At 34.5% G+C, this 23,840-nt stretch overlaps 1 protein-coding gene across 1 annotated transcript in view; it reads left to right on the top strand.

Annotated features, from left to right (window-relative positions):
* Nucleotides 1-23,840, top strand: part of GALNT13 (polypeptide N-acetylgalactosaminyltransferase 13) — a 517,926-nt gene that overhangs the window by 72,760 nt on the left and 421,326 nt on the right. The gene's annotated exons all lie outside the window — the stretch shown is intronic.

Below are 23,840 nucleotides of genomic sequence, written 5' to 3'. Positions count from 1 at the left end.
AATAATCTCTACTTTTAAATGAGGTAAAAAATAACTGAATGCTAACGGGTGTGATGTAGATGATCATTATTGAAGGGACAAAGTGATAAGTCAAGGGGAGGTTTTTCTTAATGTGCTAGAGCTTAAGAATGAAGAAAATGGAGTTAATAAGAATTTCCTGAGAGTGTGGGTAGGAAAGTACAAGTAGAGACATGGAGGAGTTGTATAACGTATCTGGCAGGATTATCACACAGATAATAGGTTGATGAGGAACACATGATCTTGGGAGCAACGGTGTATCCATAGGCAGTGTGGTATCCCATAAAAAGCACGCTAGGAATTCAGAGACCTCCTTTTTTATTCATGAAGTGGGAATTGTTGATTCTGTTTATTCTAATATGAAGTTTTGAGTGTATTTTTAAAACTAAGTTATGTGAATGTTATAATTGTTATTATTAAATGTAAATGAACTTATATCTGCATATACTCTTAACTTACCTGTATAAGTGGGAATGGGAAGTGTGGAAGTACTAGCTTTGGAACCATAATATGCTCACTGGTTTAAAAAACCATCAAAAGCCATTCTCTTCTTAAATAATTGCTATGATATTACAGTGTAAACTGAAGAACACTGTCTTTGGAAATAAACACACTACTTTAGGTCTTATTCAAAGCTTTGTTATTTATAAATTACTAAGGTGTTAGTTATAATAGTAACATTTGGAAATCTACATAGTTTACAAGTAATTTGGCACGGATGTAATGACTAGTATTTTTTATTGCCTAGATGCACAAAAATTAACTTCCTATATATGACTGACAAAAGTATTTAGATTTCCTGCCAAACAAGAGCAAAACCAGCACTTTACTGAAATACAGGGTTAAGTTTTCTTCTCTAAATAACCATTTTTAATATTTTTGAAACTTATTGTGTTTGTATCTTGCCACTGCGACTTGACGTGCACAGTGTGGACTTTATCTTGATTCTTCATATGGACAGTATTTGGCATTGCATTATAACTGCCTTCTGAAATGCTGAAATGAGCTTTATGACATGTACCGTCTTCAAATTCTAACTTGTATCTTTAGTACATACAGGTGGAAATGAGGTTATTTGCTGACACTTGTCATTGTGTATTGCTCTTTTGTGTCCCCCAAAGTTGTTCTTTTTAATCAGTGTACCTTTATTCCACTTCAGTTTTCATAGCAATGTAAAGATGTAATCATGTCAGATTTCATTCTCTCCCTTTTGCAACTGAGGAAACTGCTAGTTAGAGAAATTATTGGATTTTATCATTGTCACATATATTCTAAAGGGGAAAACTGGTTTAGACTCAAGTTCTTAATCTCATGTCTTGTGGTCTTCATTATATATCTCTAATTTGTTATAATAAAATTTGAGTGATTTTTAGAGGATTAGGTAATTGTAGTCAAACAGAAGAGCAAACAATGTATACTGACATATCACTATTTTTGTTAGCAATATTTGTTCTATTGTGTCCAATTGTTTTTATTCTTTTTTTAAAAAAATTGAAGTATAGTTGATTTACATTGTTGTGTTAGTTTCTGGTGTACAGCAAAGTGATTATATATATATATAAACATATATATGCTGTTATATATATAAATATATATATGCTTTTCCATTATACTTATTACAAGGTATTGAATATAGTTCCCTATGTTGTTTATCTATTTTATAGATAGTAGTGTGTGTCTCTTAATCCCATACTCCTAATTTATCCCTCCCCCTGCCTTTTCCCTTGGTAACCACAGTTTGTTTTCTGTGTCTGGGCGTCTGTTTCTGTTTTGTAAATAAGTTCATTTGTATCAATTTTTTTTTAGATTCTACATATAAGTGATATGATATTTTTCTTTCTCTGATTTACTTCACTTAGTATGATTATCTCTAAGTCCATCCATGTTGCTGCAAATGGCATTATTTTGTTCTTTTTTATGGCTGAGTAATATCGTGTGTGTGTGTGTGTGTGTATCTTCTTTATCCATTCATCTGTTGGTGTGCCCTTAGATTACTTCCATGTCTTGGCTATTGTGAATAGTGCTGCTATGAACACTGGGGTGCATGTATCTTTTCCAATTAGAGTTTTCATCTTTTCTGGATATATGCCTAGGAGTGGGATTGTGGGATCATATGGTAACTCTTTTTTAGTTTTTTAAGGAACCTCCATACTATTCTCCATAGTGGCTGCACCAATTTACATTCCCACGAACAATGTAGGAGGGTTCCCTTTTCTCCACATCCTCTTCAGCATTTATTATTTGTAGACTTTTTGATGATGGTCATCCTGACTGGTGTGAGGTGATACCTCATTGTAGTTTTGATTTGCATTTCTCTAATAATTAGCGATGTTGAGCATCTTTTCATGTACCTATTGGTCATCTGGATATCTTCTTTGGAGAAATGTCTGTTTAGGTCTTCTGCTCATTTTTTGATTGGGTTGTTTTTTCTTTGATATTGAGCTGTTTGAGCTGTTCGTATATTTTGGAGGTTAAATCCTTGTCAGTCGCATCATTTGCAAATATTTTCTCCCATTCTATAGGTTGTTTTTTTGTTTCTATTTTTATATGTAAATATTCAAGGGTGATAGCAACCTGAAAATTATCCTTTTGGAAATCTCAGATGGTATATTCCCAGCTATAAATTCAAAATCCTAGTAAATGTATGAGTGAAAAACAATTTTTATATTTTCATTTGTGTTGCTATTATTGCATTGTTATTTATTGCTTAGGGTTTATTCTGTCCTATAAACTGTCATTCACAACTGTAGGAGGAAAAAAAAATGTATTTGTAAACTGTAATCTGTTAGTCCCTCCCCAGCAACCTAGACACAGCTGATTGGCCACACATTATCCAAGCTGAGCCAGTCAAATTCTTTCAGAAGTTTAGAATTGGGATTCATTGATGTTAGCTCTCTATGGTCACTCAAACTAAAGTAATATGAACTCAAAATGGAAGGGTTCAGCCTTGCTTAGTCTATGTGTACAGAAAAGCAGAGAAAGCCAACCCAGAGAGGGAGTGAGGAGGGGGGATATTCTAAGAAAAAAACAAATCAGATGTATGGAGAACAGCATGATCAAGAGATTAGGTATCCTCAGAGAAATAAAGATTCAGGTTGCAGACATCTTTTTATTCCCTCATTCTAGTTCCCAGCATCTTGACTGAACAACTTGCTCTTGGCTTCCTTGAGTTGCACTTGTATTGTTTGTTCATTTATTTTGCTTCATTCTTAACAACCCTAAGAACCTTAACTGAGGCATAAATTAAAGCTTTACCATTCTCATATTTTGAAAATACACACGTTTAACAAAAATAAAATTTGCCTCTAATCCCACCATCTGGAAGTAGCTTCTGTTAACGTTTGGTATATTTTGTTGTAATCTTCTGTGTATGCCAGCGTGCACTTGAGCACACACACACACATATTAATTCTAACTGAATCATGATCAACAGCATTATAGTTTTATGTCTTACTATTTTTATTTAACAATTATTTTTGGAGATGGTTTTTATTTCACCATTTAATGAACCATTTTCATGTTTATGATCATTCTGATTTTTAACTTAAAGGATATTAACTGTAGCCTCATTGGTTCTTTGATTTTTTTTAATTTCTTTTTTATTCAACAAATCTTGTGTCCACTGTGTACCAAATAGTTTGATACAGCCAGCTAATAAGATATGTTTGCTTACCTTGTGGGGATTAGAGCCTTATTGTAAAAGAGCAATATGTTCATCAAATTTAGATCAGTCATTTCTTTGAGGGAAAAGAGGTGAAGAAGTGCCTCTTAGGGGGAAACTGGGTCTTGAACTGAATATTGACATATGAATAAATGACTGGAGAGGAGGGTACATGTGAAGCAACATGAGATAAATTAGAAAGGTAAGCAGGGCCCAAATCATGGCCATTATATAAGTAATGGGTAAAACTGACAGTTTCAAGGAGGAGGGGGGCTTGGGAGATTTGCATTTTCAATTGATTATGTGACAGCAGAAGATGGATTGCTCAGGTGTAAAACTTGATGTAAGGAAGCTACTCGAAGTGAGAAATCTGCTAAAATAGTCCATGTAAAAAAAAAAAAAAAAGAGAGATCCAATATCACCACATTAGGATTGGAGAAAGATTAAGTTATGGATATATTGAAAAGATAATTTATGGTAGTTGATGACTGTCAGGTGAAGGGTAAGGAGAATCCCAGATTGTTCTGTCTTCTGGCTTGCTACTATTACTTGTTACTTAGAATACAAGAGAAGAGGCAGGTTTAGTGAAAGATGAGGAATATTAATTTAGATGTGTTTGGCTTGAGTTACCTGTTGACATCCAGGTAGAGATGATCAGTAGTCAGCTGTGTACTCATCAGTTCAGGCTTATTATAAAATTACCATAGACTTGTGTCTTAAACAAGAGAAATGTATTCTCATAGTTCTAGGGGCTGGAGTCCACGATCAGGGTGCCAACATGGTCAGGTTCCGGTGAGAGTTCTTCTCCTGGCTTGCAGTGCCCGCCTTCTCTGTGTGTCCTCACAGGGTGGAGAGAGAGCAAGCAAGCTCTTTCACTCCCTCTTCTTCTAAGGCCACAGTCCTATCAGATTAGGGCCCAGCCCTTACTACCTCATTTAACCTTAATTATCTCCTAAAGATCCTATCTCCATATACTGTTACCTTGGGGCTTAAGACTTCAGCATATTAATTTAGGGGAGACACAATGTAGTCCATAGAAGCTAGGTATAAACCTAGAATTTAAGTGACATTTTGGAACTGGAGATATAGTTGAGTATGCCTGTTGAGAATAGATGAGTATGCCCAGGTTGGACATCCAGAGTAAGAAAGGAAATGGGTCAAGAACTCAAAGATTCATGTTGTGCTCTATGATTCTATGTTACATTGTTTTTAATGAACATTGTTAATGGCACAGCGTTTAGACTTGCCAACTATATAGAAATGTTGTTTGATGTCTACTCTTCCATAGTCAGCAGATTACAATATTTTAATGTTAGATCTTTTAAAAAATGGTCATTGATGAAAGTTTGCATGGGATTAGTAGGGACAGATTGTCCAATAGGCAGACAATATCCAGTTGGAGAAAATCTGTCACAGATGTGTCCCCCTTCAGATGCCAAACCACAGTGGTTCTCTATTTGGAGTCATTCGAATGATACACGAGATATATAACTCAGAGGACATGAGCTTAGAACTGTTCAAGCATGAACTTTCCTGAAAGAAAGAAAAAATTTTTAAAGAGTTTGTTTTCAGAAGGAGAGATATTGAGAGTTAGTGTTAAGAGAACTTAACATTTTTAGTGTTAAGAAAAGAAAGTTAGGAAAAGATTTACAAAATAAATTCTGTATAATATATAGAAATATAATGAAGGAATGTATAAGTAGGAACTGGAAATCTGTCTCCAGATATTCCACAGAACAGTTTGATGACAAAGGCATTTCCATAAGCTTAAATTTAACATTATGTTGAATTAAAAAAATTATGTTGAATTAAAAAAATTATGTTGAATTAAAAAAATATTTGTTAAAATTCATCTCATATGTTATTAAGTATTACATATCAAAAGTATATGTGAATGACATGAATATTATATATCTTCTTTTTTGGTAAACTTTGCCTATAAAATTTTGGTTTTTGCCATCAAACATGAACCTTGGTTATCACCTGGTAATAGCCATATCTCTAGAGCATTGTGGCCAAAGAAGTATGGCAAACTATTAGTTAATGTTGAACCTCCTAGCATGTAAGGACATTTGGTATTTAGACAATGATATGAACTGAAGGAATATTGACTTTGTCTTAAACATTACTTTCTGGATTTTTTAAAGTATTTAATTGAGGCCCAAATCAGAAGCTATGTAAGGTCACAGTATATTGCAGCTTATTATTTTGCCTATAATATTTTGCTATGGAAATAAATTTGATCGTTTGATAAATTTATTCTTCACAAGGGCATGATGATTTTTGTTTTCTTCAATGGCCTGTAATTTTATTATAGCTTGCAAATTGATTTTTTGTTTTATGACTTGCACCAGTATATTTGCAAGCGTGAAACTTTAGTATCCCTATCAATTGGGGTGTTATTCCTTCATTTACTTCTTTCTACATAAACATATGGTTTTAGGAAATGCAACATAATTGCCCATTTCCAGTCTTGTAACATCTTAATAATATTCCATGAGTTCTAATAAATAATAGGTATCTTTTCTGTAATTATTTTTACCAATTCTTTCAGGTAAGTGGAGCCTTGCCCAGAGTACATAAAATTTATTTATAATTTAACCTGACATGTATTTATGAGAATTTGCTTATATTTTAGTTATGGCTTTTAATTCTGCGTTTTAAGGGACATGATCATGCCTTTATAAAGACATATGATACAATGTATGGATCAGTAAGTAAACAAGAGACTTCTAGTTTCTGCTTGGGATATAGAAATCTGGATGGAGCATTATTCTAACCTTTAAAACAGCAATAATAATAAAAGCTGGACAATCTGCAAATTCACAGTTTCTCTTGGACACATCAGAGAGCTGAGGTGATAGGGCAACCAACTAACTTGAAACTTAAGACAGGACACAAGCACTTGTTTGCTTGGGTCAGATGCCATCAGTCAGCAGTCATGTATGAAATCAGTTATATGTGGAATCTAAAGCAGCTAACTCATAAAAACAGTAAAATTGTGCTTACCAGGGGCTGGGGGTTGGGAGAGGAGAGATGTTTAAGTGTACAAACTTGCATCATGTAGAAAGTAAATTCTAGAGATCTAATGCACAGTGTAGTGAATATAGACAACAATATTATAATCATCAAACTTGCTAAGAGACTAATCTTAATTATTCTAACCACTAAGAAGAGATGGTAATTATTTGATGTGAGAGGTGCTAATTATTGCTCTAATAGCAATCAAATTAAAAATATAAATGTGACAAATCGATGTTATATACCTTAAATTTACACAAAGTTATGTGTCAAATATTTTTCAGTAAAAACAAATTTAAAAATGAATTTAACTGAACTCTTTAATTAATAAAGGCAATACAGGTTAGAAAGAGAATATAGTATACCCAGAGGCCGCAGATTTAAGGGGAATTTTTGTTCACTTGTATGCTTTTCTCCATGAACCTTAATGGATGCTCATTAAGAAAAAGATTGGCTAGAGTCCTCAGAAAGCATCTATTCTAGCACAGGCTTAGTGTAGGATGCAGCAGCCACTCTAGGAAGCACAGGAAACACCACCTGGATTTTTCATTCCTCCTTCTTTATAGAAGAAAAGCCTCAAGCTGCTAGGGGAAGGACAAACCATGACTCATAGCATCCCAGCTGAAAACCCACTGAAGCAGGGGAAAGACAGCAGAGAAATACTCTCTTTCCCTAGAGAAAAAGCAAGAATACGCCTAGTTTCAGATCTACAGCTGGAGGAAGAAATTGAAGTGCTGAGAGGACCAGAACCTCTAGGCCCAGAGCCACAGAATCTAGTTAAGACTGAGGATTAATCAGAACAAAAGAGAATACCCATCATCCCGGTCTGCCACCAACCAGGCTAACAAGCTTCAAATAAAAGTAGCAGTGAAACACTGCTGGGTGAGTAAAAGAACATGCAGAGACTTTCTCAGAGGCACAGAGCAAAGGGAAGACTAAAGTTGAGGGTTGAGAAGCTATTGAGAAAAATCCCTCGATCCAACTAGTCCCTACCCTAAACAAAGATAATACTTGAAGAATATGAATCCTGTGATGCAGACAGTAAACTTGGTAACAATAAATCCCAAATCTGGCTCAACTCCTGAGTATATTGATCCAAACCCTAGCACTAACAGAAGGACAGTCACTCTCATTTAAAAACATAAAAACTATTTACTCAGTCTCTAACGTCCAGCTTTAATAAAAATTTATGAGGCACACAAAAGACAATAAAATGGACACACTGTCAAGAAAAAAATTCAACAAACAGACATATGACCCAGATAAGAGAACTATCAGACACATTTTAAATACCTATTATTACTACTTTAAAGACCCTAAGGTAAAAGGCAGATAATATGCATATCACATAGGCAATTTTAGCAAAGCTGGAACCATAAGAAAGAATCAAACAGAAATGTTAGTAATGAAAAACAGTAATGGAATTGAAGAATGCCTTTATGGGCTCATCAGTATGCTTGGTACAGCTGAGCAAAGACTTATTGTACTTGAATAGTAGGTTCACAGAAATGACTCCGACTGAAAAACCAAGAGGAAAAAAAGTTTAAAACATAGAAAAATCAGAAAAAAACAAGAGTTATAATATCAAATAGTGCATTTGTAATACCAGAAGTAGTTTTACATATGTGTAATTGTAATCCAAGATGGAGAAGAGAACAGAACCAAATAAAAGTTGAAGAAATAATGGCAAATAATTTTTTTAATTAATAAGAAAAACATTGAGAAACTAATGAGAAAAAAAAACGAGAGACACCAAAGCACAGATTGAAGAAGCTCAAAGAAGAAATTACAACCAAATGACAAATAAAGACAAACAAAATCTTGAAGACATCAGGAGGAAAAGATATATTATACACAGCTGACTTCTCATCAGAAGTAAATCCAGAAGAAAAAGGAGTAGGAAGTCAAACATCAGGATTGAGCATAATCTAGAACTTAAACTGGCCTCAGAACTAGGTTATATTTCACCTACACTGGTTAATGTCACTGCAAATTGTCTTTCCATCACTGAACTATATATATAGTAAGAAAATTAGCAGATGTCTAGCGTGCTGTGATTGAACAGTTATTTTTTTTAAGGAGGAAAACTATTTCAAAGTGGAGTCGTTTAAACTACTAATTGATATTAGTTTAAACAGTATGTTTGATCCATGGAGGCAGACATATTTTGATCACTGTGTTATTTATTAGTGCCTACATCAGTGATTGCATAGTTATCTATGCATATTTGTTGAAAATTTTGTTAAATGAATCCATAATGAGAACACATAACTAAATATAACAAAACCATTTTTCTAAGGCATGCTTTAGTAAAATCTAGAATACACACACACACACACAACCCTTGAACATGTTTTAGGATTTTAGTATTATTGTGCTACAAATATTGATTGAACCTTACTCATAGTTGGGGGACAGAAGAGTGAAAAATAATTCGCTTTTAGATGAAGACCTCCTTCCATGCCTAATATTGTAGGTACCCAATAATCTTCGCTGTTGATAGACTTATAAACCTGGCTTTCTATTATGTATTTATTTTTTTGATGATTTGTTTGTTCTGGTGTTTCTAATTTGTCCCTAATAAGAGCTGAATGGTTATTTCTCCTAAATATATATATATATACACACATATATATAAATGTATTACACACATATATATAAATGTATCTATTTTGAAGAATTATTTATTAAGAAACATTTTTGTCCCATTTATTGATGCAGTTTCCCAACTCTTAGTGTCCAACTTAAATACTGCTATAGCAGCAGTGACTTCTCTAGAGACCTTCTTCAATCTTAAAGTCAGAATAGTTAATATTACAGCTCCTTTGTTTACATTTATCTCTACTGAAAATAGCAAAATTGATCCCTCGGTATATTCTAATTGCCTAGAATGTGACCACAAATTCTGCATTGCAGTTACCGTCATGGTAAATGCTATTTACCTTATGCAAAATTTATAGAATGATGACAAAACAAAAGCTTCTGAGAGAATAATTGTTTCACCACAAAGTAGTTTATACATCTCAGACTCCATTCCTAAAGTGGAAATCAGCCTTGACTTACCATTGACTCGTTTGATGCATACAAGTAATGGCAAGAAAATATACAGTATTAAAGAGACATTGTATTCTTCAAGTCCCATGTGTGTGTGTCTGTGTGTGTACACACATGTATATATATGTATATTTTTTCACATAAACTTTCTTCTTTTAACTTTTTTTTTCATTTTTCTTTACACCATCATTGTTGTTGCTTTTACCTCTACAACCTAACACAGATCTGCCCTCTAATCCAATAAGGGGAGAAAGACAACACTGCCAGAGTTTATGAAAACTCAGAAGTCCACAAACTTGGCTGCACATTGGAAACACCTGTGGGGATTTAAAGAAATATTGATGCCTTGGACACAGCCACAGGGATTCTAATTAAAATTTCTGGTGCCTAGATGGGATATTAGGATTCTAAAAATATCAACTCCCCAGATGTTCCTAATGTGCAGTAAAGTTTGAAAACCACTGCTCTAGAAAACGTGGTATATATAAGTACCTAATAAGCAAAGCTTGTGTATTTTAAAACAAGAAGCAACCATTTTATTAACATTTTATGATTTAAAAATGTGCTGAAGTTATTTTTATCAGGAATTTAACGTGATTTGATGTACCATAGCAATCTTCAAGAAGGGGTATGAATTAAAGTGTAACTTGTTCTTTTTGTGGAATGTATGTAAGGGAAAATGACCCGCATTAAAAGTCAGAAAACATGGGTTTGAGTGGGGATTTTACCAGTTCCTAAGTATATTACTTTGGCTGGGCTGCTTATGAAACTTCCTTATGTATAAAGTACAGGTAGTATTGTAGTCCTTATGGTATTTTGAAAATTCAATGGAGTATGTGAAGGAAATTCTTAATCTTATAAGTACTGCACAGATTTTAGATGTAATTATTCACTGTTATCTCTAGCCTTTTTGTGTACAATGTATGTTTTTGAGATCATTTTACTGACTAACGTATTTACTGTTAACTCATTCATGTATGTTTTCATTAAGTAATCCTTTATTCAAATGCCTGCTATGTGTTTTTCAGACCCTTGCTAGGTATTGTAGATACAGAGTCACACTTGGTTTCTGTCTCAGTTGAATCACTGTCTAATGCAGAAGAGAGATACACACACACACACATTTGTATTTTTGATGGTGAGAGAAAGCTAAAAGTCCAGGATATGCATCACTAAAATATGAAAATGCCAAATCCATTTTGGAGTCCTTTAAAGCCTAAACCAAATGGATTCAAATATAAGACATTTTTCTGATGTCTCTTGGGCGTTGACATTTTGGTCCATTGAGTGGAATACACTGTGATTAAAAAAACGTTTTTATTGGGAGGTAGTATAAACTACTAATGGATAAAGGTGTAGGCTCTGAAACCATATTGTCTTGCTTCAAATCTTTGCTCTACTGGAAGTCAGCCACACAACCTCGGGCAGATTTTTAAATTCTGTTTTACTCTCCTCATCTGTAAAATAACAATACCTACCTCTCACAATTGTGAGAATCAATGAGGTAATACCATTAAATTTCTTTGATGTGTGACATAGGGAAGGGGCATTAGTCACAATTTGTTGTAAAATTGCTCTGATGGTATTGCTTAGTCAGGGAGAATATCCTTTCTGCTTTTGTATGTGTCAAAATATTTAAGTGGAACTATATTACTCTTAAGGTAGGTGCGAGCCATTACTGAACTAGAGAAAAAATGATTTAATTAGCAAGATAAAGGAAAAAGTTGGCAAATGTGAAAATATTTTATTTTAAATCATCATATCAGTATTTTCTTTTTCTGCTTTCTGACGCAAACCTATTCATTATTATTCATAAGATACTCATATCCTTTATAATACCATGTGGTAATTTTAAAGAGAACATCTGTTTTTGTAGAAAGTGCTGCTATGAAACTTCATCAGTAGAAAAATAGTAAACCTCCTATAAAAAGTTTAGGACTACTGCTAAGGCATGGGATTTATATTGATTTGATTGTTTATTATGTGTAGGACACAGTTTTAAGCTAAACTGCACATTTCAGATGGATATTGTAAATTCAGTGGTTATCTTGTTCTTGGATAAAAATCATTATTTTATAGATTTCAGGGCTTCTGAAGGGTCTTATGAAATGTGGCTTCCTCTTCCCTGGCTAAATGTGTTTTTTTGTAAAAATTACTCAAGATAACTTAAGTGGGGAGCTCTCTGGACATTTTTTAGACTATGGTATTTTGCTTGTTTTTCCCAATAAGTACACAGTTACTTTTAGGCATTACACTCTTGCTTCTTTTATATATATATATATATATATATTATGAAGGAGTCTCTTGATAGCTTCAAAAAATGGAAAATTTTCATTGCCTTTTTAAAAAAATTTTTTTGGGGTATAATTGATTTGCAATGTGTTAGTTCCAGGTGTACAGCAAAGTGAATCTGTTATACAAATACATATATTCTCATTGCCTTTTAATTGTAATTTTTATCTTAGAAAATGCGCTGTGGTATTCTTTCTGGGCCAGTATTATGACAGAATTGAACAAAACCAATGTAAACACAGTATTAACTTTACACATGAGAAAAGAAGGATACCATGAATTAATTTACATAAATCATCAAGATGGCCATAAAACCTATTGAAAAGTGAGAAGTTCAGAATTCCTTCAGCCTGGCTTATCCTGTTGAGAGTATATATTTTTAAACTGATGTAAGGATTTATACAGATACTCCAGAAAATTTCTCTTACAATATAAAGTATAATTTGTATATAGTTACTCCTGATATAGGAAGCCGCTAATGTCTTCCAAAATCATCATGATGTTGGAGATGATCTTTATAATACATATCTAATTCAGATATAGATTTTACTACTTTTTTTTCTTTGTTTCTACACTTTTGTTTCTTTGTTTGTTTTCTACACCAACCAAAAATAAAATTGAACTAAGGTATGATTTTTTTCCTCATCACAAGGCTATGTCTAAGACTTAATATTAAATCACCATAATATGTGTACAGCCACAAATCAACTGCTAATTTTATTTTATTTTTCCTGACATTTAGAAATAAAGACAGAGAAAAAGAAAAAAAAATTCAGAATAGGTGAAACAGCTTTATCAACAAGAAACATCTAATTCAGTTAAACAGTTTATTGGTGCATTTTCCACTTGGATTGTAAGCTTCAATAAGCCTTTTAGGGCTAAAGCTTGTGTGTTTTCTTTTGTTCTGTACCTTGAACAGTTCTTTGAACATTTGGGTGCTACTTCTGCTGTTTCCATCAAACTTCATGCCTTATAGTGTTTATAGTTAGTTTTTCTCATGTTTGTCTTTCTGACTAGTTTTTAAATCTCACGACAATAAAATAATATTTCTTTCTTTCCGTGGCATTGTATAAACTAGATGTTTGATGAATTTATGGAACAGATTCAAACCAAAAACTTTAAACTGCAATGTTTTCTAATTGATTTAAACAAATCACAATGCAAGTGGTATTCTTTCTGTACAATAACTGTACTCCATCTACTACAATTATCAACTCTGTGACTTGATACGGAAGACTTACTGGCAGTATATCATAGCTTTTAAAAGGAGGAGCAAGATAAAGATTTTGATGGGTAAAAAGATTGGAGAAGGAACTCAGGCAGAACTTGGGTTCTGCTCTGAATATCCATTATGATTTAACTTCTTTGGATCTCTTACCTTGCACAGAAATTGGAAATGATCACATTTGCCCCATTTAATCAGTTTTTTTTTTTTTCAGCCACCTTAAAAATAGGTACTGAGTACTATTATATGCTACTCATTCTTCAAAGTACTGAAGGTTTAACCCCTACCTTCAAAGAAGGATTTTACAGTCAGTGGGGTAGACAAACTAGCAGACTCTTTTATTACAGGGTTACATGTTACAGCATTATAATTTGAGTTTTATTTCTTGGTCACAGCTTAAATGACACATCTTCAGAGAGGAGATCCCTGACCACCCAGTGTAAAGCAGTCTCCCTGACAATATCATAATCATTTTTAAAGTGCACAACACTCTCTAAATCTTCCTTCCTTCCTATCATTCGTTTGTCTATCTGTATCTATCTATCGATCGGTCTATCATCTATCTAATCATCTGTTTTGTTTCTCCCAAATGAAATGTCAGTCCTGTGACAGCAGATGCTTTTTTATTCACTTTTTCCCCAGTTTTATCGAAAAATAAGTGACATACATCACTGCATAAGTTTAAGTTGTACAGCATAATGATTCGATTTACATATATTGTGAAGTGATTACTATAATACATTCATCTAACATCCACCTTCTCATACAGGTACAATAAAAAGAAAAGAAAGATGAAAAGGAAAAAAAAAACTTCTTATTATGATGAGAAACATTAGAATTTACTGTCTTAAAACTTTCCTATATATTATACAGCAGCATTAGCTACAGTCGTCATGTTGTACTTTACATTCTAGTACTCACTTATCTTATAATTGGAAATTTGTATCTTTTGACTTCCTGCATTTCTCCTTCCCTCACACTTCACTTCTGGTAACCACAAGCCTAATCTCTTTTCCTCTGAGTTTGGTTTTTATTTTAAGTGAGATCATAACAGTATTAGTCTTTCTCTGTCAGACTTATCTCACTTAGCATAATGCCTTCAAGATCTACCCATGTTGTCACAAATGGTAGAATTTCCTCATTTTTAATGGCTGAATAATATTCCACAAATATTTATACAACAACTTCTTTATCCATTTATCCATTGATGGACACCTAGGCTATTTTGATATCTTACCTATGTCTTGCCTAAATAATGCTGCTATGACCATGGGAGTGCAGATGTTTTTTCCAGTTACTATTTTTGTTTCCTTTGGATATAATCCCAGAAGTGGAATTGCTGGATTATATGGTAGTTCTATTTTTAATTTTTTGAGGAACTTTCATACTCTTTTCCATAGTGACTCTACCAATTTACAATCCCACCAACAGTGCACAAGTATTCCCTTTCCTCCACATCCATTCTAGTGTTTGTTATCTCTTGTCTTTTTGATGATGGCCATTTTAACAGATATGAGTTGATATTTCATTGTGATTTTAATTTGCATTTCCCTAGTGACTAGTGATGTAGAGCATCTTTTCATGTACCTGTTGTCCTTTTATATATCTTTTTGGAGAAATGTCTATTCAGGTCCTTTGCCCATTTTTAATTGGGTTATTGTTTATATTGCTGTTGAGTTCCTTATATATTGTGGGTATTAACCCCTTATCAGATATATGGTTTGCAAATATATTTTTCTATTCCGTAGGTTGTCTTTCACTTTGTTGATCATTTCTTTTGCTGTGCGGAAGCTTTCTAGTTGGATGTAGTCCCACTTGTCTATTTTTTATTTTGTTACTTACGTTTTACATGTCATATCGAAAAAATCATTATCAAGACCTATGTCAAGAAGCTTTATTTTTGGGCTTCCCTGGTGGCACAGTGGTTGAGAGTCTGCCTGTTGATGCAGGGGACACGGGTTCGTGCCCCGGTCCAGGAGTATCCCACATGCTGTGGAGCCGCTGGGCCCGTGAGCCATGGCCGCTGAGCCTGTGCGTCCAGAGCCTGTGCTCCACAACGGGAGAGGCCACAGCAGTGAGAGGCCCGCGAACCGCAAAAAACAAACAAAAAAAACTTTATTTTTATGTTTTCTTCTATGATGTTCATTGTTTTGCATCTTACATTTAAGTCTTTAATCCACTGCAAGCTAATTTTTGTGAGTGGTGTAAGATATAAGTCAAGTTTCTTTCTTTTACATGTGAATATCCAATTATCCCAGCACCATTTATTGAGGAGCCTATCTTTCTCCATTGAGTATTCTTGGCTTGCTTGTGAAATATTAATTGACTGTATATGCTTGGGTTTATTTCCAGGCTCTCAATTCTGTTCCATTGGTCTATTTGTCTGTTTTTATTCCAGTACCTGTATGTTTTTAAGACTACTGCTGTATAGTTTAGTGTGAAATCAGGAAGATTCTCCTCCTTTGTTCTTCTTAGGATTTCTTTGGCTCTTTTATGATTCCATATAAATTTTAGGAGTGTTTTTTCTACTTCTGTTAAAAAAAAAGAAAAGGAAAAGAAAGTGCCATTGGAATCTTAATTGCGATTACATTGAATCTACAGATGACTTTTGTTAATATTGACATTTAAACAATATTAATTCTTCCAATCCATGAACGTGGGATACCTTTTCATTCTTCAATTTCTTTCATCAGGGTCTTGTAGTTTTCAGCATAGAGATCTTTCATCTCCTTAGTTTATTTATTCCTAAGTATTTTGTTGCTTTTGGTGCTATTGTAAATGAGATTTTGTTTATTTCTTTTTCAGGTAACTATTGTTAGTGTATAGAAACACTACTGATTTTTGTATGTTAATTATTTTATTCTGCAACATTATGGTATTCATTGATTAGATCTGGAATTCATTGATTGGATATGGCAGATTTTTGGGTAAATCTTTAAAATTTTCTATATATAAAATCATATCACCTGCAAAGAGACAGTTTTATTTCTTCCTTTCCAATTGTGATAACTTTTATTTATTTTTCTGGCCTGTTGAATAAGAGTGGTGAGAGTGGGCACTTTTGTCTTATTCCTGGTCTTAGAGGAAAAGCTTTCAGCATTTCACCATTAAGTACGATGTTAGCTGTGAGTTTGTCATATATGACCTTTACTCTGTTGAGATATGTTCATTCTTTCTATGCCTAATTTGTTGAGAGTTTTTATCATGAATGGATATTGAGTTTTGTCAAATGCTTTTCTGCATCTATTGAGGTGATCATATGATACTTTCATTCTATTAATGTGATGTTTCATATTGATAATTGTATAGTGACCTTCTTTTTCTCTTTTTACTATTTTTAGTTTAAAGTCTATTTTGTCTGATATAAGGATAGCTATTCCTGCTTTTTTTGTTTACCATTTGCTTGAAATGTCTTTTCCCATCCTTTCAGTTTCAGTCTGTGTGTCTTTAAGACTAATATAAGTCTCTTGTAGACAGCATTGTTGGATCTTGTTTCTTCATCCATTTAAGCCATTCTGTGTCTTGTGATTACTTTCATTCATTAACATTCAAAGCAATTATTGATAGGTGAAGACTTACTACTGCCCTTTTGTTAAATTTTTCTGGGTTTTTTTGTACATCCATTGTTCCTTGTTTCTTATCTAGCTGTCTCTTTTTGTGTTTTGATGTCTTTTTGTATCAGTATGCTTTGACTCTACCATATTCTGTTGTATAATTACTACAGGATTTTTCCATGGTTACCATTAAGCTTACATAAAATATCTTAAACAAATGAAGCCCTATTTTAAACTGATAAGAACTTTAACTTCATTAGAATTCATAAACTCTACACTTTTACTTCTCCTTCCCTTCACATTTTAGGTATTGCTATTACAATTTATATGTTTTTTATGTAGTGCAGCTAATAACAAATTATTGTAATTATGGTTATTTTTACTACTTAAACGTTTAAGCTAGAGTTTTGACTTATGTACTGCTTTTACCATATTGCAGAATTTAACCATGACTGTGTATTTACCATTACTAATGAGACTTATGCTGCCTTTTTATATTTTTATGATGTTAATTAGCATTCTTTTACTTCCACCCAAAGAATTCCCTTTAGCATTTCTTATAAAGCAAGTCTGGTGTTAATGAACTCCCTCAGCTTTTGATTGTTTTGGGGATGTCTTTATCTCTCCTTTGTTTCTGAATGACAACTTCACTGGATATAGAATTCTTGGTTGACATTTATTTTCTTTCAATATTTTGAATATGTCATCTCATTTCCTGGCCTGAAAAGTTTCTGTTGAGAAAACGTCCCCTAGTCTTATGGGGTTTCCCTTGTATGTAACTTTTCTCTTTTCTCCTGTTGCTCTTAAAATTTTTTCTTTGTCTTTGACATTTGCTAATTTAATGTGTCTTGGTATAGCTCTATTCAGGTTCTACCTATTTGGAGTATTTATAGATCTGGATGTCCATTTTTCTCCCCAGGTTTGGCAAGTTTTTAGCCATAGTGCTTTACATATACTTTCTGTCCCTGTCTGTTTCTCTTCTTCTGGAATTCCCATAATGTGATTTGTTTTCCATTGTATTTCATAATTCCTATAGGCTTTTATCACTCTTTTTTATTCTTTCTTTTGCTCCTCTAACTGGGTAATTTCTAGCATCCTATCTCTCAGGTCACTGATGCATTCTTCTGCTTTGTTGAATCTACTTTTGAAACTATTGAATTCTTCAGTGCAGTGACTGTATTTTTCAACTACATGATTTCTGTTTTTTTTTTTTTTTATGGTTCCTATTTCATGGTTGAACTCATGCATTGTTTTCCTAATTTTGTTTAGTTGTCTGTTTGTGTTTGCTTGTAGTTCACTAAACCTCCTTAAGAGTATTATCCTGAATCCTTTGCCTGACAGTTCATAGATCTCTGTTTCTTTAGGGTCAGTTATTGGAGCTTTCTTAGTTTCCTTTGGTGTCATATTTACCTGACTTTTCATGATTCTTGATTTCATATGCTGGTATCTGCACATTTGAGTAATGGAGCTCCTCTTCCAGACTTTACAAGTTTGCTTTGGCTGAGACAATTCTTCATCAGTCAGCTCAATTTGGATTTCTGGGTGTGTATGCTGTAATGTCCTTGGTCAGGTGGGGCCTGCTATTATGGTCTGTTTTGGAGCAAGGCAACTGTTTGAGCTCTGTGGACAGAGAAGGGGAGATGTGGCATTGGCTGAGAAAGTTAGATAGGACTGCTGGCTTGGTTCCCTGCCCAAGTGAGGCTGTAGGATGAGTTCTGGGGTTGCCTGGAATATCTAGTCAGACGTACTAGATGGTCAGGACTGGATACTATATTCAGTAGTAGATGGGACTATGAATTAGCTTCCCTGCTCTGGCAGGACAGTAGACCAGGTCCCAGGGCCTATACAGCTCATTGTTTGGGGACCTGAATCAGGTCCTGAGTGTGCAGTGAATTCCCTGATTAGGTGAGGCCATCAGTTTTACTCTGCAGATGGGAGAAACTACATGATTTTCTCTCTGTTCAAGTGTCACTGTATGTAGGGCTGGTGAATGGGCTTTGTAGCTTCCTGTGTGCTCTGTTTAGGTTGCCTAGTCAGATCCACTGAAAGCTGTATTTAGCAATGAGTTAGGGGTATGGATTAGATTCCCTGCCTGGATGAAGTAAGAGAAGCAGCTCTAGAACCAGTAAAGCACTTTGTTGTCTTAACTCAAGCTGACCTGCACCCCAAGTTCCTGGCTGAACAGGGCTACTGGCTTTGCTCTGCAAAACTACTGGCTCTGCCTTCCTTTCTCTGTTTGAGCACTGCGGGGTCACACTGCTTTCAGGTGTATTCATCAGCCCTTCTGGCAAATAAATAAGCACAGATAAAGCAACTTCATTCATTGAATGGGTATTTATAATGGGTATTTATGTTTACTGTGTTTCAGAGGCATAGTACTTGCTCCTGGGAATACTGTGTGTATCTTAGCTTGCTGGGGAGACAGATGTCAACCAACTATATAGTTACAAATAATTGTAAATACAATGAATGAATAGTCCAGGGTGGCATACAACCATGTAACAAAATATAACCTAATATGAGAGATCAGAAGCCTTTTGAGGAGGTTTCATTTGGGCTAAAACTTGAGTGACTTGAGTTAACCATGCAAAGGTAGTGATACTGTCATACACAAAGGCACTGTGGTGGTGGTAGCTGGGGTCTTTTAAGAAAGTGAAAGAAGTATGGATGAACTCTAGGGAGCACATGGTACAGTAGGAGAGATGTGACCAAGATCTTGAACCCAGAACATGTAGAGCATTTTGCTCCATATTAAAGTTAATATCAAAAAGCAAAATATATAGAGAGGAAATAATATAAGCAAAGGAAAAGAGGAAAAAAGTCAATGATACATATAGTCCTGAGCTATAAATGGGTTACTTTGAAAGATCAACGTTTTCAAAATCTCTTCTCCTACTTCTACTGTAAGGATTTAAATGTGTTACACACACACACATGCACAGGCACACACACCCATTGCACACAGAAATAAGATATCTATGAAACAGTTGTCAACAGTTATTTGCTAGTTGCTTATATTTAGATAGGTAAATCTTTGAGAAAATAAAAAACTCTCCAACTGAAGTAAAGTAAAAACAATAGAGAATGGAAAATTGCAAATACATTTATAAATAAGTCAAACTATTTATTGAATATCTACTTGGCATAGAAGGAGATAAAACAGCTAGTTCTACTTTCAAAAAATCAACTGAGAGTTAAAACTTATATATGTAAAAAGTATCGTAGCAAACACAAGGATGATACATAATTTAAAAGGGAAGAGATGAGTAAGATCTGGGCTTAGTTAAGTATTTAAAGCTCTGCAGGGGATCAGATTTGAATTCGATTTTGAAAAAATGTGTATATTAATGAATAAGTGGGGAGAATGGGAAAAATGTTAATAACAAAGGCCAAGGTCCAAGTCAAAGAAGTAAGAGTTAGCTAGATGTGTAAAGTTAACGTAGATTGATTTTTATGAAAAGACTAAGTTCAAGAGTATAAAAACCAAGACCTTAATTGAAAGTTACCTTGATAAAATATTATTATGAAGTAGATCTTGCACTATGAATTACAAAGGGAAAATAATTCAACCTCTAGTTAAAATTCTAGAGAAACTGGCTAAAAAGCTTTCTAAAGCATAATATTATCATTTATGTATGAGTTGAAACTTTGAATTATCTTCAAATATAATATAAATTGATCTCTCTTAAAAATATTGCCTTCAAAGTAATTTTCCTATTTTTGAGATAAACACCTTTCTTGTTTCATGGAATTGCTTCTTAACATCCTAAATTTTTATTTTCAAAAATATTGAGCCTAAGTAACAATTTTTGCTAAAACATGTACAAATACTTCTTCACAAGGCCCTTTAAAATAGCAAAATATTGCTTTTCTTAAATTGGTTAAAGCTAGTTATTTACTGATGTAATGGATACTTTTGCTATGGATTTACTTTGTATCAATTTTATATCTCATGTAATGGTAAGGTATTCTAGGATTTCCATGGAATATTTCACAAGATATCATGTCACATGTAGTAACATTGTTTTTGTTTAAAATATTGTTAGAGTATCATTAATATACTCCTACACATTTTAATATAAAAAGATACCAAGACTTACAATTTTCTTAAAACTCTGAAGTGAAGTAATGCTTTAGGTTTTTAAACATCAGAATTACTCTTACATCTATAAAAGTTGTTTGTGGATTATCTGTTTTTATAATGCTTCCAACTAATATGCTACTATACATATATTAGATGATTAATCCTTGGTTTTTTTTTTTTTTTTTTTTTTTTTTTTTGCGATACGTGGGCCTCTCACTGTTGTGGCCTCTCCCGCTGCAGAGCACAGGCTGCGGACGCGCAGGCTCAGCGGCCATGGCTCACGGGCCCAGCCGCTCCGCGGCATGTGGGATCTTCTCGGACCAGGGCACGAACCTGTGTCCCCTGCATTGGCAGGCGGACTCTCCACCACTGCGCCACCAAGGAAGCCCTAATCCTTGTTTTGTCAGTCAGTTATCATGCATTTATTTGGAATCTTCTGTGGAATAATTACTCTAATATATTCTGGGAATATATAAATGAAAAAAAAAAAACTGCATGATCCAAACCTTCAAATGGCTCACAGGCTACTTGCTGGGATAATGTACAAGGAATATGTTATAAGATTATCAGTGTAAAAACATAGTTTGTTCAAAATAGAATTTTGGAGAAGATGTGACCAAGTCTGCCTGGTGAAGTCAGGGAAGACTTCATCAAATAGGTGCAGTTGAAATGCTTTAACACATGTATAAGAATTTATGTGAAGGATAACAGAAGAAAAGGCATTTTAGATCGAATCTCCCAGTGTAATAACTTGGAGACATTCACCATCAGTCATGTGCCAGGATGATATTGCTGGCTTGAGGATGTCACAGTGGTTAGAAGTTGACCACTACTCCAGGTGCTAGATCAAGATTGGCCTTGGTTCCCCTGCTTAGAGCTATAGTTTGGTGCATTAAAAAAGGATGGAGTGACAAAGAAGAGACTTAGGATGCTAACACACTGGGCTAGGTGGGGGATGATGAATAACATGGTGAAGAACACAAAGAGGCAGTACTAGATGTGAGAGGCTTTTAAGGAGTCAGTTCGGTAGTATTTAATGAATGACTGGATGTGGGGGAGGGTAAAGGGGAGAGATAGTGAAGGTCGATTCTTGGGTCTGTCTTGGCTGAGTATGTAAAGGGAACCCTGGGACAAGAGCAGCTATTTTTGCAGGAGATAATGAATGAACTGTTATGTTTAACCCGAGGTAATTGTGGGAGATACAGGGTAAGGTATCCAGAGGGTAGATGGATTGTTAGGTTCAGTTCTGGTATTGTCCATTTGGAAGGCATCAAGTGGAAATGGACTGGCTATTAGCTGGGCTTCAGAAGATGAGGTGTCTATGGTCAGTACAGGGGAAAAGAGAAGACATTCTGGGCTGACTGGTGACATGATCTTAGAATAATGAGGAGACAGGCATTACTAAACTGAGTGTGTTTGGAGTAATGAGTAATAAGGATGGATCGTGGACCTACAGGGCGAGGCCAAATTATGCAGAGAAGTAATAGAATGATTGAGTCCTTTTTAATTGAAGAGACTTTCAGAAAAGGGGAATGAAATCACATGATGAAAGAGCTGTTTAAGGGTAAATAATCAAGTTGAGGTTGAAGGAGGAGAGCTTATTACAGTCAAACCCATGTGAGTTTAGGTTCCTGTGGTTAGAAGAGATAGAGGAACATTACAGACATGATACAGGAAACTAAGAAAAATAATGAAATGGAAATTTATATTAAAATGACACAAGATTGATAATTATATTAGTGATTTGCTTATACTTAACAAATGTTCTTTGTTGTTATCATGCTTCTTCTTACCTTGCTCCAATTAGCCATTTTTCTAAGAAAGCATTATGGTGCTTGCTTCAGTCATCTCTCCATTTGGTTTTTCCTTCTGTTCTGCTTGACTCTCACTCATCTTTTCCTCTTTGTTTTTGCTGTCCTGCTGAGTAGGCAGACAGCTCTGGAGGCAAGTTGTGTTGCTTCAAGAGTATGGGGAAGAAAAACATGTCCTGCAGTTATGATCTGCTTTCTTGGCAGGCACAGACAAGCAGGCTTTAAATTCTAGTGAAAACAACTCCCTTAGTTTCAAGGCAGCAGTTCTGAGGTTCCTGTGAGTTTAGGGAAATAATAATAATTAAAAAAAAAAGCAAGAACAAACAAACAAAAAAGAAACCTAGCTGAAAGCAGAGGGACTCCAGATTGCATTTATCTCTTCCTCACTGACACAAAGATCCAATACACTTTGACTGTCAGTGCATTTTTGCCATTAAGGTCTTTCATTTATTAATTTATTTTTCTGTCTAATAAATGTGGGGAAAACATTATAGGGCTATTGATGAGACCATGATTGCCATTTGTAGACACAAATTTCAACATGGGTCTGGAAAGAGTTGAATCTTGACCATCTCCCTTTAGGTTTAGTGCCTGTGGTGCCACCTTGGAATGACACTGTGCTATTTATTCTCATAACTGTTTTATAGATTTTTCCTAATATCTGACAAACTGTTCTTTTAAACCTCCATGAAAGAGTTGTGGGCAGATCATCAAAAAATCTAGAAACAATAAATGCTGGAGAGGGTGTGGAGAAAAGGGAACCCTCTTACACTGTTGGTGGGAATGTAAATTGATACAGCCACTGTGGAGAACAGTATGGAGGTTCCTTAAAAAACTACAAATAGAACTACCATACGACCCAGCAATCCCACTACTGGGCATATACCCTGAGAAAACCATAATTCAAAAAGAGTCATATACCACAATGTTCATTGCAGCTCTATTTACAATAGCCCGGAGATGGAAACAACCTGAGTGTCCATCATCGGATGAATGGATAAAGAAGATGTGGCACATATATACAATGGAATGTTACTCAGCCATAAAAAGAAACGAAATTGAGCTATTTGTAATGAGGTGGATAGACCTAGAGTCTCTCATACAGAGTGAAGTAAGTCAG

Source organism: Grampus griseus, assembly GCF_964374135.1.
Source record: "Grampus griseus genome assembly, chromosome: 7".
NCBI lineage: Eukaryota > Metazoa > Chordata > Mammalia > Artiodactyla > Delphinidae > Grampus > Grampus griseus.
Note: the sequence above shows the minus strand (reverse complement) of the source record. Positions and strands in the feature narration are given on the sequence as shown.